The sequence below is a fragment of the Corvus brachyrhynchos genome, unplaced genomic scaffold, assembly GCF_000691975.1.
Source record: "Corvus brachyrhynchos isolate BGI_N302 unplaced genomic scaffold, ASM69197v1 scaffold70, whole genome shotgun sequence".
Taxonomy (NCBI): domain Eukaryota; kingdom Metazoa; phylum Chordata; class Aves; order Passeriformes; family Corvidae; genus Corvus; species Corvus brachyrhynchos.
In genome coordinates, this window is record NW_008236217.1 from 9,537,916 (window position 1) to 9,551,105 (window position 13,190).

Genomic DNA, 13,190 nt, shown 5'->3' on the forward strand with positions numbered 1-13,190 from the left:
GTAGGGAAACAGTAATGCTGAAAGAAGTTCTGTAATAAAGAGGAGAGAGATTCCCCATGTCACCAGAAAACTGATACAATTACTTACACAAGAATAGAGAGTGTAAAGGGAGAATAGTGTGACAGAAAAGTGAGAAGAGTCTGATGAAGACTTACTACTTTCAAAACCTTCACAAGGTATCTTAATGGGGAAGATCTGATGATCAGTCTATCGAAGAAAGAAAGGATATAAGCAGCCTAACAAGATGAAAAACTAGAAAACTCTAGGGCTAGACTGTCTTACCTTATTCATATAAGTAGCCTTTTGAAATCAACAAGGCAAATACTATGAGAAAGCCAGATGCAGCTAGACCTTCAAGAAGTATTTGCATGTGAAACTCAGATTTCTTCAGGTGATGTGCTTCACTGAGTCACTGAGCTGGGACTCAGAAACACTACCGATATTATTTCTGGCTCCCTGGCTACAACATCTTGAACATGCTCACTTCTCTGCATACTTCCATTGCTTTTCTTTCTTATTTATTTAGTTTAAAAACCCTTTGAGGCAGAAACTTATTCTTGCTGTGCAAACACACTTAGCCAGGGACACATTTTTGAAGGGCATTTCTAGGTACAGCTATCACACATCAATGCACTTTCAATATAACCTTTTAAACATATTCACAGTGCAGGTTACTTGTCTTAACATCATCAGTCAGGTCTAAACTCCACTCCTGTTGCTTCAGCTTTTTCTGGTTTCAGTCTTATTTTGAGAAGGGTTATGTTCATCTGAGAGGGAGATCTTTGGATTAGCTGGATTTGAATAAAACATTGTAATTTCTCTATTTAGCCACAGCTATAGCTTTCCACTATAATATTGTGTAGTATTCTATTACCAGTTCACCATCACACGTGAAATAGTATGTTAGTACAAGAGCACTAGAGATAATTAGGCAGAAAGCAAACTTTCCCAGGAAGTTTATGAAGTTCAGGATTTCATTATGAATGTCCATGGAATATTCTGCTGATGCGATTCAATTAATTTTTTTGACCAGAATTACCATGTGGCCTTGGACAGCTGTGGTTAGCACTAAGCAGCATAAAATACTGAATCCTGAAGCAAAAGATTGCTTTGTCAGCCGAATTCAAAGCATGAATTCCCAAAGAGCCTCAACAACGTATGAGATGAGGGAAGATAAATCTTTCTGAACAGCAAATTGACAAATGTGTACACTAGCATGCAGAGTCCAAGCATTTTGGAAGGAAATATTGTCTATAAAAGTCTATGAATTGTTCTTAAAACACCATTCCTTGGATAAAATCTTTTTGCACCTCTTCTATCAAACAAGGTCATGAAACGTAATGCAATTGACCTTTACCATGTAACACACCACTGACAGCCACCTAAGCAAATGGTGGGTATTTGAAGATCATTTTATAAAATGCCTTATGCATTATATGGGCAATGACACAAAATTTAAAAACTCAAGATATTTTAATTGCATTTTCAGTTTCAGAGGGTCTCTCTGGTAGATACTTAAGCATCAAGTGTAGTGGGCCACTTACTCTCCTAACTTGGAGTCATGATGGGGCTCACACCCTATCAGAAAACTCATTTGGTTTTAGATCCATTTTCTTCTCCTCTACTTTTGAGTGACCCCTACTGCTCATACTACTTTATTCTTGCTGCATGAATTTTCCTCTGACCCAGCTCTCTCCATCTAAGCCAAAATATGAACTTGTCTCCACACCTTGCCTTCTAGTGTTTCTCATTTCCACTTACACAAAACATTTCCTAAACTGAACTGCTGGGAAGAGATTTTTCATGCCATGTAAGAAGGCTGGAAGAGCATTAAAGGGCCCTGAAGCATTGTGTCTGGTGGAGGATCTACTCCAGTGCTTAATCATTTTACAGCTGGGAAGTCTTCCCTTATGTTTGACCTGAATTCCCTGCACTGCAGTTTGAGCACACTTTATTTTTTCTTGACCTCCAATACACAAGAAGAACAATTTGTTTCTAACCTTTCCACAGCAGTTTCTATGTATTTAAAGACTGTTCTCACATCTCTCCTCAGTTCTCCCTTCCCTAGACTAAACAAACCTCATCCTTTAAGTCTCAGAAGTCAGATTTTCTGGGCTTTTGATCATCTTTGCTGCTTTCTTCTGGTTCAAAGATTTCCTAAAAAGGGTTGCCCAAGGCTGAGCATAAGGCTCCAGGTGAGGTCTTGCCAGAGCTAACTGAGAGAGTTACAATGCATACTTTTAAGGTGTCTTACTCATTTTTGTGCATTGGTCATTATATTCAGGTTGTGATCTACTAATCTCCTAACCATTTTGCCCAGAAAGGCTGTTTAACTATTTGTTCTGCATCTTTTAATCATGAAAATAATTATTTCAATGTTTACTGCTTTGTGCTTGAACTTATGGATACATAATTTATTTATTTAATATTTCAATAATTCAAAATAATTTAAATAAAATACTTTTTTCCCCCTAGCATCTAAGTCATAGTGGAAATGGTGGAAATACTGATTTAGAAAAAAACCTTCCTAAACATGCTTAACACAGTCATCTATTTTGAAAGAGCAATATTAATAACTATCCTTTGGGTACAGTTTTCTAATCAGTTTTTCAGTTCCCATGTTATGAGATTTACCTTACCATATATCCCCAAGTTGCTTATATCATCTAAGACCAAATTAAGATAACCAGGTACTGTTTCTCTAATATCCACATGGCCAATTACCATGTTAGAGAAGGAAATTAGATTAGTACTACATCACTTGTTCTTTATAAGCTCACCCTGCTATTAACTTATTACCTTCTTGTAATTACAAATACATTGTTTAAATACCCAGTTTGATAGTTTTCTGAGAATGGAAGTTCAGTCAACCTAGCTCTCTTTTAAAGAGGAACTTTATGTTTCTTTTTCCATGAAACTGGGGAAAATTGAAGAAGGCTGCTTTTGAAGGACCCACTCAATTCCCCTTGGTACAAGCCACAGCAGGACCAGTTCCAGAGCTGGTGACAGAAGGGCACAAATGGGCAAGAGTGGTTGCACTGAAGACATTTCAGGCGACACTGCTATATGTTCAAGACACATAGTAAATACATCACAGAAAATACACTTCACTCCTTGTCTGCCCACCCACAGCTGAACATGTTTGACACATGTCCCCTATCACTATTGTATAATCATAGAATCACAAAGGTTGGAAAAGACCTCTAAGATCAAGTTCAACCTTCTTCTTCATAGCATTAACCCAAATAACAGGAATTTTAAGCTATACTTTACAGAGTCTGAGCACCTTTCTTAATGGGCTCCTAATGAACCGGCATAATCTGGTGCCAAACACTATGAAGCTGGACAAATGCAAGTCATTCTTCCCAGTACAGATGCTCAGTGTCTCTCAGTGCCAGCTCCTCAGACGGCCTCATGCTGCATGTTTCCTCCTTTTCAACACTATATAACACAGGTGCTACTTGCTTATTATTTATTTACTTTTCCTCATCATTCTGATAACATCAGTTTCATTCTTCATGCTACACACTGGCTCCCCCCTTGCCAGCCACATGAGACTGTGTCACTGATAAACTGAAAAGAGGCAGCCATGAATCATCCCTAGCAGGTATGTTCCCACCTCTTCTAAAAGCAGTTCTGGAAGAGGCTGTGAGCATGCAACAACCTGCTCGTCTCTTGCTGACGTGGGTGACTTGTGGACACTTGCAAGCAGGCAGCAGCCAGCCTGTCTGGATATGCAAGCATTGTGTTAGCTCCCTTCAGATGCTCAGGCACACAGCAGCTTGCATGCTCCATTAGGCATGGCCCCATCATATCTGGGGCCATGTTTTCAGGTTCACCGTCTGCACAGACAGTGAATTTGGTCTTAAAGAGAGCCTCGGTGCTCTGTCCCACAGACAGCATGGGTAGGTCTGATGGTTTCCTTATGGGATTTGAATGTGCTGCTGTAAGTCATCTGGAAGCCTGTGTATGCAAGGATTCGGACCCAGTTCACATCGAATTACTGTTATGAAGGTCTGAGCAACCACAGAAACGAAAAGTCATACAAATTAATTAAAATATATACCAGATATATATTGTGACTTCAAAAAAAGTCTTTAATGATCACATTATTTTATCTTCTACCTAAATAGTTTTCTATTTGAACACTTTCCAAATAATAAAACCTTCTTTGATGTAAGAATGTGCCTGGATCTCTGACATGTTTTTAAGGGAAACATGGAGACCAGTTGTTGATTTTTGACCAGGATGCCTATATTAAATATCTACATTCTCACCTTTAGAGATTGTGCTGCAGTTATGCCAGGCTGGAGTCAGAAGGGTAATAACATAAGACCTGATATTGACAGGAGACAATAAGAAAAATCCTCGAAACATCAAAACAGTCTCATAAATGGTAACAACAACAAAAAAAGGTTATGAGGAACATACTACTTATTTGAGTCCTTGGCCATCTTAAAAGTTTTAATTACTAATAGAACTTCATTACTTACACATCCAATAGTCTAAGTATGAAAGTTGCAAAGGGATCTTTTAGACTTGACTGTGCAACCAAAGAGAACTTGGGTAGAAATGAGGTGTAAAGATCTACCATTAACAATGGTGTGTTTTGCTATTCTTCGTATGTAACAAAAACTTTTCTGTCATGTATTTTCTAGCAAGCACGTCAGAATTCACCTTTTTCGGTGGTTTTGTGGCTACAGAGAAATGCTCATGTTGATACAAGGATAACCCAGAGAGTGTATAGTGAAGCAGACTTCAGTACTTAATTGTTCCTCATCCATTCCTTCAGAGCTCCTCTGAGAGAATGGAATGTTCTCTGCCTTGAATTACAATTTCTACTCTTCAGTCTTGCATCATATCACAGGGAATTTTCCAGTTATTTTTGAGTTTTCTTGTCTTTGGTTCCAGGCTTTCCTAATCAAAGACTTCAGTAGTCTGCAGTAAGGGCATACAATGTCAAATACATGAGAAATTCATTAATATGTTTCAGCTCTTTGCTACAACTATGTTCATGTTAATCCATATGCTCCCACTGGAGTTACTCTTTCATTTTTGTGTTGACAGAAAAAAGAAATTGAGCCAGTGCATCTCTTAATTTGTAATCTTTGAACTGCTCAACTCTATGTTTGTATTGATACTGTGTCCAAATATGCAGTCAAGGATTTGACTGCTTGAAAAATAGAGTGACCTTTTTGAGTCCCCAAAACTCCAGATTACAAGATATGCTTACCTGCCTAAGGGCTGAAAGGACACATTTATTCCCAAATAACTCAACCCATCTTACTATAAGATGTATTATTCCCTCATAATAGGTGGAGGAAATTAAAGGCAATGGGAAGCTTGTTTATAGGCCACTCTAAAGTGAGTCATTAAACAGGAGAAACTGACACACATAACTCTATCTCAGCCATTAATCAATACGAAATTTCACTCATAATTACAGTCTGTGAATGGACAAGGTTCCTTCAGCCATCCTCCTTCTCATGGGTTTGGGAAACAGCAAGATTGGGTTTTTTTCCAGAAACTATGCCAATATCTGTTTGACAAAAATAATTTTTCTTTTTTTTTATTCATTTAATCACTTTTGGTGCTGCTCTGAGTTCTAGAAACCTAAAGGAACAACTAGCTTAACAGAGCTTTCAAGGGTAAAACCAAAAGAGTGCACGAATCCTTCAGTGGCTTCCACAGCTCTGTTTTACGTCTGCTGCAGAAATGTCTCTCAAATGCCATGTTGATTTCCCAGTCTTCTCAGAAGACCTCCATAGCAATGCCTATCAAATTCTTGGAAGAGAGGTAATACAGACGGCAAAAAAAAAAAAGAGAATAAAGGTAAAAGGCAGGGTAAAACTGGCAACAAAATGAGACCAATGAAGGAAAGGGCAGACAAAGACTGTATCTAGACAGAGATTCCTTTCAGAATCTCAACTCAAGTTTTGGGATTAAGTATTGCAAAATCATGTCCACATGTTTTATTTTCTTACCTGGCCAACAAGATAGCCACTGACAAAGGTAACAGTCCACTTCCTCAGCCTTTGGTATCTCCACAGTAAATTGTTGACCTGTATTCCTGATGCTACTTTAAGAGGGAAAGGTATTATTTATGGAGTGATACATCTAACATTTTTCAGGTAGAACTTTTTTTGCAGAAATAATTAGATGCTACAGCATTGTTGCAGATTGGTATGCGAACAGAGTACTTGCAAGCACATCTGCTCACAATTCATGTTGATCCTAGGCCTGAGGACAAGATGTGGATATGTGGGAAGCACTATTTCCAAGCTGTTAATTCACTGTCTGTGATCAATGGCAGCAATTATTTGCCTGTCAGACTTCTATATGAATAAAGGATGATCAGCATACACTCCCTGTCCCCTTGATTGTCTTTCTGTGCAGTATGAGAACAATGTTCTTGAGTGTTAATACAGGTTTCCCAACCAGTCAGACCACAAGTGGGGGTTCAGAAGTCAGAAAAGACTTTAGCAGGGACACAAAATTGTTTAAGACTCAGAGGCCGAGCTGTCAGGAGCAACCAGACATTTACTGGGCAAAGAAAAAACAGTGTTGAGGAAAGAAATGCAAAAAGAGAAGAAGGGAAGAGCAGGGGAGCACCGAAGAAAAACTTAATTCATAAATTTTCATGTGAGTACAACAAATGACTGAAGGTCCAAGCTTCAGGGATCTATTGTGAGCTTTCCTTAAAACAGACCTAGCACCTCTCCTTGTACAGGTTCCCAGTGGTACAATTCCTGGTATACCACTTACCTGTGCAAAAGGCATGCTGAAGGGCTTTAAATACTTGGAAAGAAATCATCCGATATGTGCTGAATTTTATCATTATTAGAGGAGATTAGACTTTGCAGATAAAACTCCTCTCTCTCTTTGACACTGTGTCCCTAGCAGTGCTCTGCAGTTCTGTCAAGCTCACTGAATGAGTAGCTCCATGGCCCATCATTTCCACTGATCTATAGCAGCTTTGTGGTTAAGGCACTCAAGAGTCATTTCTTCTCTCTTTGCTACTGACTTCTAACAAAACACAAATTTCTCAGTGGCTTAGCTCCTGATGTATAAAATGAAATGTTTTTAGCAAACACATTATGAAGATCAACCCATTTAAGATGTGTTCACACATCTTAATGTCCACATAGTGTTATACTTGGGGGAAAAAAATTCTGACATAAACAATGTGTTTGTGGGGCAGGAAAAGCCGATTCCTAATCTCCTGCTCCTGTCCACCTACATTCCGACACAGATGATATCTGTATCTAAAATTTCATGAGAGTGCATTAGAAAAAACCTGGACAAGGCTAACACATACCAGAGACTGAAGTAATATGCACAATTATCTTGTTGGAAAAGAAAAAATAAACACAATTATCTGAATAAAACCAGAACTTGCAATACTTAGATAGGAGGCATAGCAATTTTGATTTGAATGAGTTACCAATTCAGTGCTCGTATATCTACTTAAGCTGTCAAAACATAACATGCCATGGAATATATTATATATATTAGATGGGTCAGATTTAGGCCACTTCCTTCCCACAGACAAAATCAGAGATGGTTAAGTAGGGCACAGATTTTAAACTTGTTCATGGCCTCCGATAATCCTACTCTCAACAATTCCTGTTGAAGGAGCCAAAAAGAGAACAGATGGAATCAGAAGGAATAATTTATATTTTTTTTTTTTGTTATTACTGTATATGAGCCTCATGTTCTCAATGCTTTCCTCTGACAGAAGTCCTTAAACAGCCAGGCATGATATGGAGCAGATGACTCAATCATTTGACTACATCTCTCACTCTCCAGAAGTTGTCTGAGATTCTCAGTACTTCCTGCATGTTGCTGCAGTCTCACTGCCACTGTCAGCCCCCACACCAGAAGTATTAGCTTGACATATTACTGCTCTGTAATCTGCACCCCAGCTGGCTCTTGTACACGAAGCTGGGGAAATGGAAGGAGACTAGGATGCTCTGAAGCAGATGAGAATTACAACTCAGTAGGGCTCAGTGTTGAAAATAAGAACGTAAGGAACACCCTACAGTGCAGGACCAGCATTCTGCCTCCACCACTGTCTAGGAGAGCATGTGCTCTCGGCCACTATCTCCCTACCACTCTGCCCACGTCGAGAGTCATTGATTAAGGAATTCCTGTTAATTTTCCTTCATATAGTGTTAGACTGGTTTTCTAGGAGTTCCTACTTCCTTGTATCCTCTGCTGAAACTGTCTCAAAATTTGCGGCAACAAATTTACGGGCGATGAAGGGTTTGGTGAGTTAGCAGCTCTGCATTCACTTCATTGATTGCCTTCGTATTTCCCACTGAGTATTCTCCACTCCAAGTTTAGAATTAAGTCCTTTAAGTCTCTTCTTTTGATACAGTTACTTGACATCCTTAATCACTTGTCCTGCCTTTCTCTGTACCTTTTCTAACTCGGCCACGACTCCTTGTGACGTGAGGATCAAACTTCAGACAGTGCCCAAGATGTGTGAGATTTTGCACTGCAGCAAAATTATGTTTTCTGTTATGTTCTCAATGCCCTCTCTGATGAATTTTGACTTTTTTTTCCTCTTGGCTACTACTGTATATTAAGTTAACGACTTCAGAGAACTACTGGTGATGATTTCTAGCTCTCTTCCCTGAGGTATAACTGCCAATTACAAGTTCACAATCCCAGAAGCATGGTTTAGACTACTTTTCCCTCAAGATTAATTACTTCATATTTTTCACACTGACATTAATTTGATAGGTTTTTGTCCACTCACTCAGGTTTGTGAGATCTTTCTGGGAAACAGGCCTACCAAAAACCACTTCCCTCACCTGCAACTGCAACATGCAACCGTGCGAAATCCCTCGTGGGACTGGAGCACCTTCAGTACACAAAGCCCTTGCAAATGCCTGGCAAAGAGGCAACTCAGCTCATGGGAGTATCTATTCTCCTACCTGAACAGGGTCTCAGGGGCTGGGAAAGCAGGAAGTTGAAACACCTGCATGCTTAGCAAGGATTGTCTGTATGACTGTCTGTACGTCCTGCATGACTGCAAAAGTGTTCTTCAGCCATTTCTAGAATGACTAAATTATAAAATGCTTGCATTTGAGTGGTTATGATTTAATCTTTAAGATCAAAAAAAAAGGGAAAGAATTTCCTTGCCTGAACAGCTATGAGAATTTTGCAGCCCAGTGAAGAGTTCACAACATACCTTCTCCTTCACTGGCTTCTGTGTGCAGTGACAGCTGGTCTGTCAGCTCCTCTGACTGTTCCGTTTGTTTGTTCAGTCCTTTGGGATACATCTTTTATGTTAGGCTAGTCTTATCTACAGGGACATCAGAAACATCAGTTTCCCTGCCATGTCCATGCAGATCCAGAAAACAGAAAGGTAAAGGAAACATACTTTACATCCCATTGTGAACTTAAACAACATTGTAGTGTAATATCAGGCAGGCAAATTAATTTCAGCTGCAATCACAGAGACAGATTACATCACTGTTTTCAAAACTTCCCAATATAAGACAGATTTAGCAATGAAAAGTAGCAAAATTAGATTTTTAACTGGCCAGGGAAGACCTGACCAAGGAATGTCAGAGACAGGAGACATGTTAAGAGCCTGCAAGAATCATGCAAAGGGCTGTCAGAGTCAGAGCAGCAAGTACCCTATGGACTCTTGAATCTAGCAGCTAAAATAGCAGTACACATGCCAGCTGTTTTGATGGTCAGTGCTTTATGTGCTGCATGAACCTTGCTTCTCTTTATTCAGTCTTTGTTTCCAAAGCTTGTACTGAAATGAAATGCTTCAGAAACGGACTTTGCAAGCAACATTTCACTCTTCAGTAAAGTATGTGAAAGCCAATTCAATCTTCCAGTGCTCTCCCACAATGTGGAACTTACTCATTCATCATCTTTCATGGAGTTCGTCTTTCATTTAAAAAAACCAGCACAATAAGATTATACCATAAAAGTCAGATCATACATTCTGCCTCAGGTGGCCACTCCTAGAATCCCTCTTCCAGGATGACTTAGTCCATACTCTAAATTAGCATTCCTTGGAAAAAAATTACCTGTTTCCCCTTAGGTCCTGTCTCTGCATGCCAGAAGCTTTCAGTTAAACCTTTCTCAGCAGTGCAGATGCCTGCTTCCAGGGCAAGGTCCCTCAGGCAAACAGTCTCAGCCTTGCACAGGACAGCAGGAGCCTAATCTTATTTCCTGACTGTGACATATGCAGAGAGGCTGAGAGGGCTGGGATTGTTCAGCCTGGGGAAGAAATGGCTTGGAGGGATTCTCTCAGTGTGTGTAACTATATGATGGTAGAGAGCGAAGAAGACAGAGCCAGGCTTCTCAGTGGTGTCCAGTGAAAGGACAAGACACATATCTAAATACAGGAAATTCCATTCAAACATAAGAAAAAGGGCTTTTTTTTCACTGTAAGGCTGGTGTAACATGGGAACAGGTTGTCAAGGCAAATTGTCAAGTCTGTATCCTTGGAGATAACTGAAAACCCCACGGGACATGCCCTGAGCAACCTGCTTTAGTTGACCCTGTTCTGAGCAGGGAGGGCTGGATGCAACAGCTGTCAAAGGCCCCCTCCAAACTCAACCCTTCTCTGTGATTCTCTGTGAACACTCACAGGCTTGTAAATATTGAACTCATTGCTCTGCTTTGTTGCAGATTTGTCACAGGATATACAAGGGTTTGAACTCTACTCTCAAGCATGTGTGTTTCGGACAGTATTTATACCGAGACAACTCAGGAGAAGAGCAATAAACTTGAAACACACAGGTATAACTTGTGTTTGGACACCTATCTCGTCTCTGTCACGTGCCTTTTCCTTTCCACCAGGAAGGAAAAGGCAGAATACCCCAGAACCAGTGTAATAGCCATGTAGGACCCTGTCTCAGGAAAGAACTTGCATTTACTGCACATATATTTGCCTACAAATTTTAGTGGACCTTGCTCAATAACTCTGCTGAATCAGGACTAAAATCCACCAATAGTAACAGGCGCTTCACCTCTACAGGGTGACCTACTTAATTACACTAATACCTTTTAAGAGATTTATTCCTCTCCTGAGGTACGCATTTTCCCTGGTGTTTTAGGAAAGTCTATGACAGATATTATGATGTATTAGGTGAACTGCTAAAGATTCCAAATAGTCCCAGATAACAAAAAACATTTTTTCTCTAATGTACTTTAGAGGAGTACAGTAAATATATCTGGAAACTTAAGAGCACCAGTTGAAGTGTTTATGAAGTTGTACTTGAGCTATTCGGTTTTAACAGTGCTTAACTATAATCTAGTGGTCTTATTTGCAACATTTTTTGTCATTTTTATGACTTTTTTTTAATAGGACTAGGCAATTTACAGTGCTGTGCCACTGTGGGTTAGAGCATCATGCTACAAAACTGAGATGCACCTTTTGTTGTTCCATATGGCAGCCCAGCTTCTACATCAGTTCTAGGAACCCTTTTCCACAAGTGTGTGTACAGACACCCCTCGGCCTCATTTACCCATCCTGAAGCAACACAGAGGGTTTAGGCCAAAAGACATCCCTTTGAAGACTTTCAGTTGTCTCACCAAATCCATTAACTGTTCATTTCCAGAAGAATGCAAAGATGCAACCAGAGTACAGATACTGCTAATAAACACACCAGAGGTTACTTCTCCATCAGATAGTGCTGAAAACAGTTGTCTTTCTGACGTGACCAAAGTTAGATGAACTCAGCACCTGTTGTAGAAAAATGTGGTAACTATGTTTTTCTAAAGCAGGTGTTGAACTCCTTTGACCTTAGTCACATCAGCCAGACAAATGGACAACTGTTTTTCACCAAGAAAGAGCACATGTTTATCTTGACATACAGTAGTTTCTGTGATTTTGAGAAAGCCCAAGAGTAAATTCTGAAGTTTATAGTTTAATAATTTCAATAAAGTGAAACTCAGACCTGAACTAAACACCTTCTCCAACCTAAACGTGAACTTTACGAGGTTTGTGATTGATTAGTTTATTTGACGCCTCTTACAAGGACACCAGTTCTTATTCTAGTCTCTTTTTTTTTCAGCCATCTGGAAACCTATAGCTGACTTCTCCAGATGCACTCGTTTTTCAGCCTCGACTAGTTCTGAAATCCTTGCCACCCTAACCTCTGTAATACCATTCAGCACGTCTGGTGCTTTCTAGAAGAGCCATTTCTTGGGTGTGATATGAGATTGATGTGATGTGATATGATATGCTATGATATGATATGATATATTAGCTTTTCTTACTTCATACCAGTTCCTCCAGGAAGGGTAAGTAAATTTGTCCATTTCATAACATGTGTGAAAATCACATAGTGAGTAAAAAGATTTGTCCGGGTAGATGTTTTCCTTCTGATTTAGGTTTTATTTCCTCCCAAGTTATAATTGAGCTACCTTTTTCCAGAGGGAAAAGATACTATTCTATATAGCGTCTTTCAATGAAAGTTGGTAACAGTGTAGCTCACAAGGCTTTACCCTTTTTTGGTAATTTTCAGGTGCTTGGTTTCAAAGACCAAATAGTTACGCCTTCCACTTACAGAGTACCAAGTTGTACTGAAAACAAACCCATTTCAACAGTTGTATGCAATCATGAAATAATAATACTTTAACTTGTTTTCAAATAATTAATTAGCATTTATATTCAAGTAAGAGATTAGACAAACTGCAAAGTGTACAGCAGTGTACAAGAATGTTCACATACACATGTAATAAAAAATATAAACACAAGTGTTCCTAAGATATTATAATAGAAATTCTGTTCCCAAAGCAAACAGAATTTTACTAAGATTAATTAATGATGTCTCATTTTTATTCTTCTTCTTCTGATTTTTTATTTTCCCTGCCCCTAACTGGCCCCTTGATATATAGAAATAAAGAAATTTGAATTTCTTTGTTTAATTTCATGAATACCCACTGTGAGCCCTATCTAAAAATTGGTTCGTTCAGAAAAGAGATCATAATGAGCAGGGAATTACTTTTTTATTTTTCAATTTAAAAAGGGGGCATGAAGTTAGTTCAATGAATGGACTGTTGGTTCCTAGGATTTTCAAAATGTGTGAAAAGCATCGTGTGAAAAAAAATGAAATTATTTCCTACTTTGTCTATGTTCAGCAGCAAAGGGAAGAAAACAGTCTTATAGTGTATATATTGAACTGGGATTTGGGACATTGATAGAGTGCATG

At 39.1% G+C, this 13,190-nt stretch overlaps 1 protein-coding gene and 1 long non-coding RNA gene across 4 annotated transcripts in view; one reads left to right on the forward strand and one right to left on the reverse strand.

Annotated features, from left to right (window-relative positions):
* The window catches only part of YIPF4 (Yip1 domain family member 4), a 95,656-nt gene that overhangs the window by 56,089 nt on the left and 26,377 nt on the right, over positions 1-13,190 (reverse strand). The window lies entirely within an intron of this gene.
* The window catches only part of LOC108449685, a 72,161-nt gene that overhangs the window by 42,532 nt on the left and 16,439 nt on the right, over positions 1-13,190 (forward strand). For all 3 annotated transcript variants that reach the window (XR_001865946.1, XR_001865947.1, XR_001865949.1), the window contains 2 exons: positions 10,663-10,773; positions 12,051-12,279. This is a non-coding gene — a long non-coding RNA (uncharacterized LOC108449685). The remainder of the gene's footprint in view (positions 1-10,662; positions 10,774-12,050; positions 12,280-13,190) is intronic.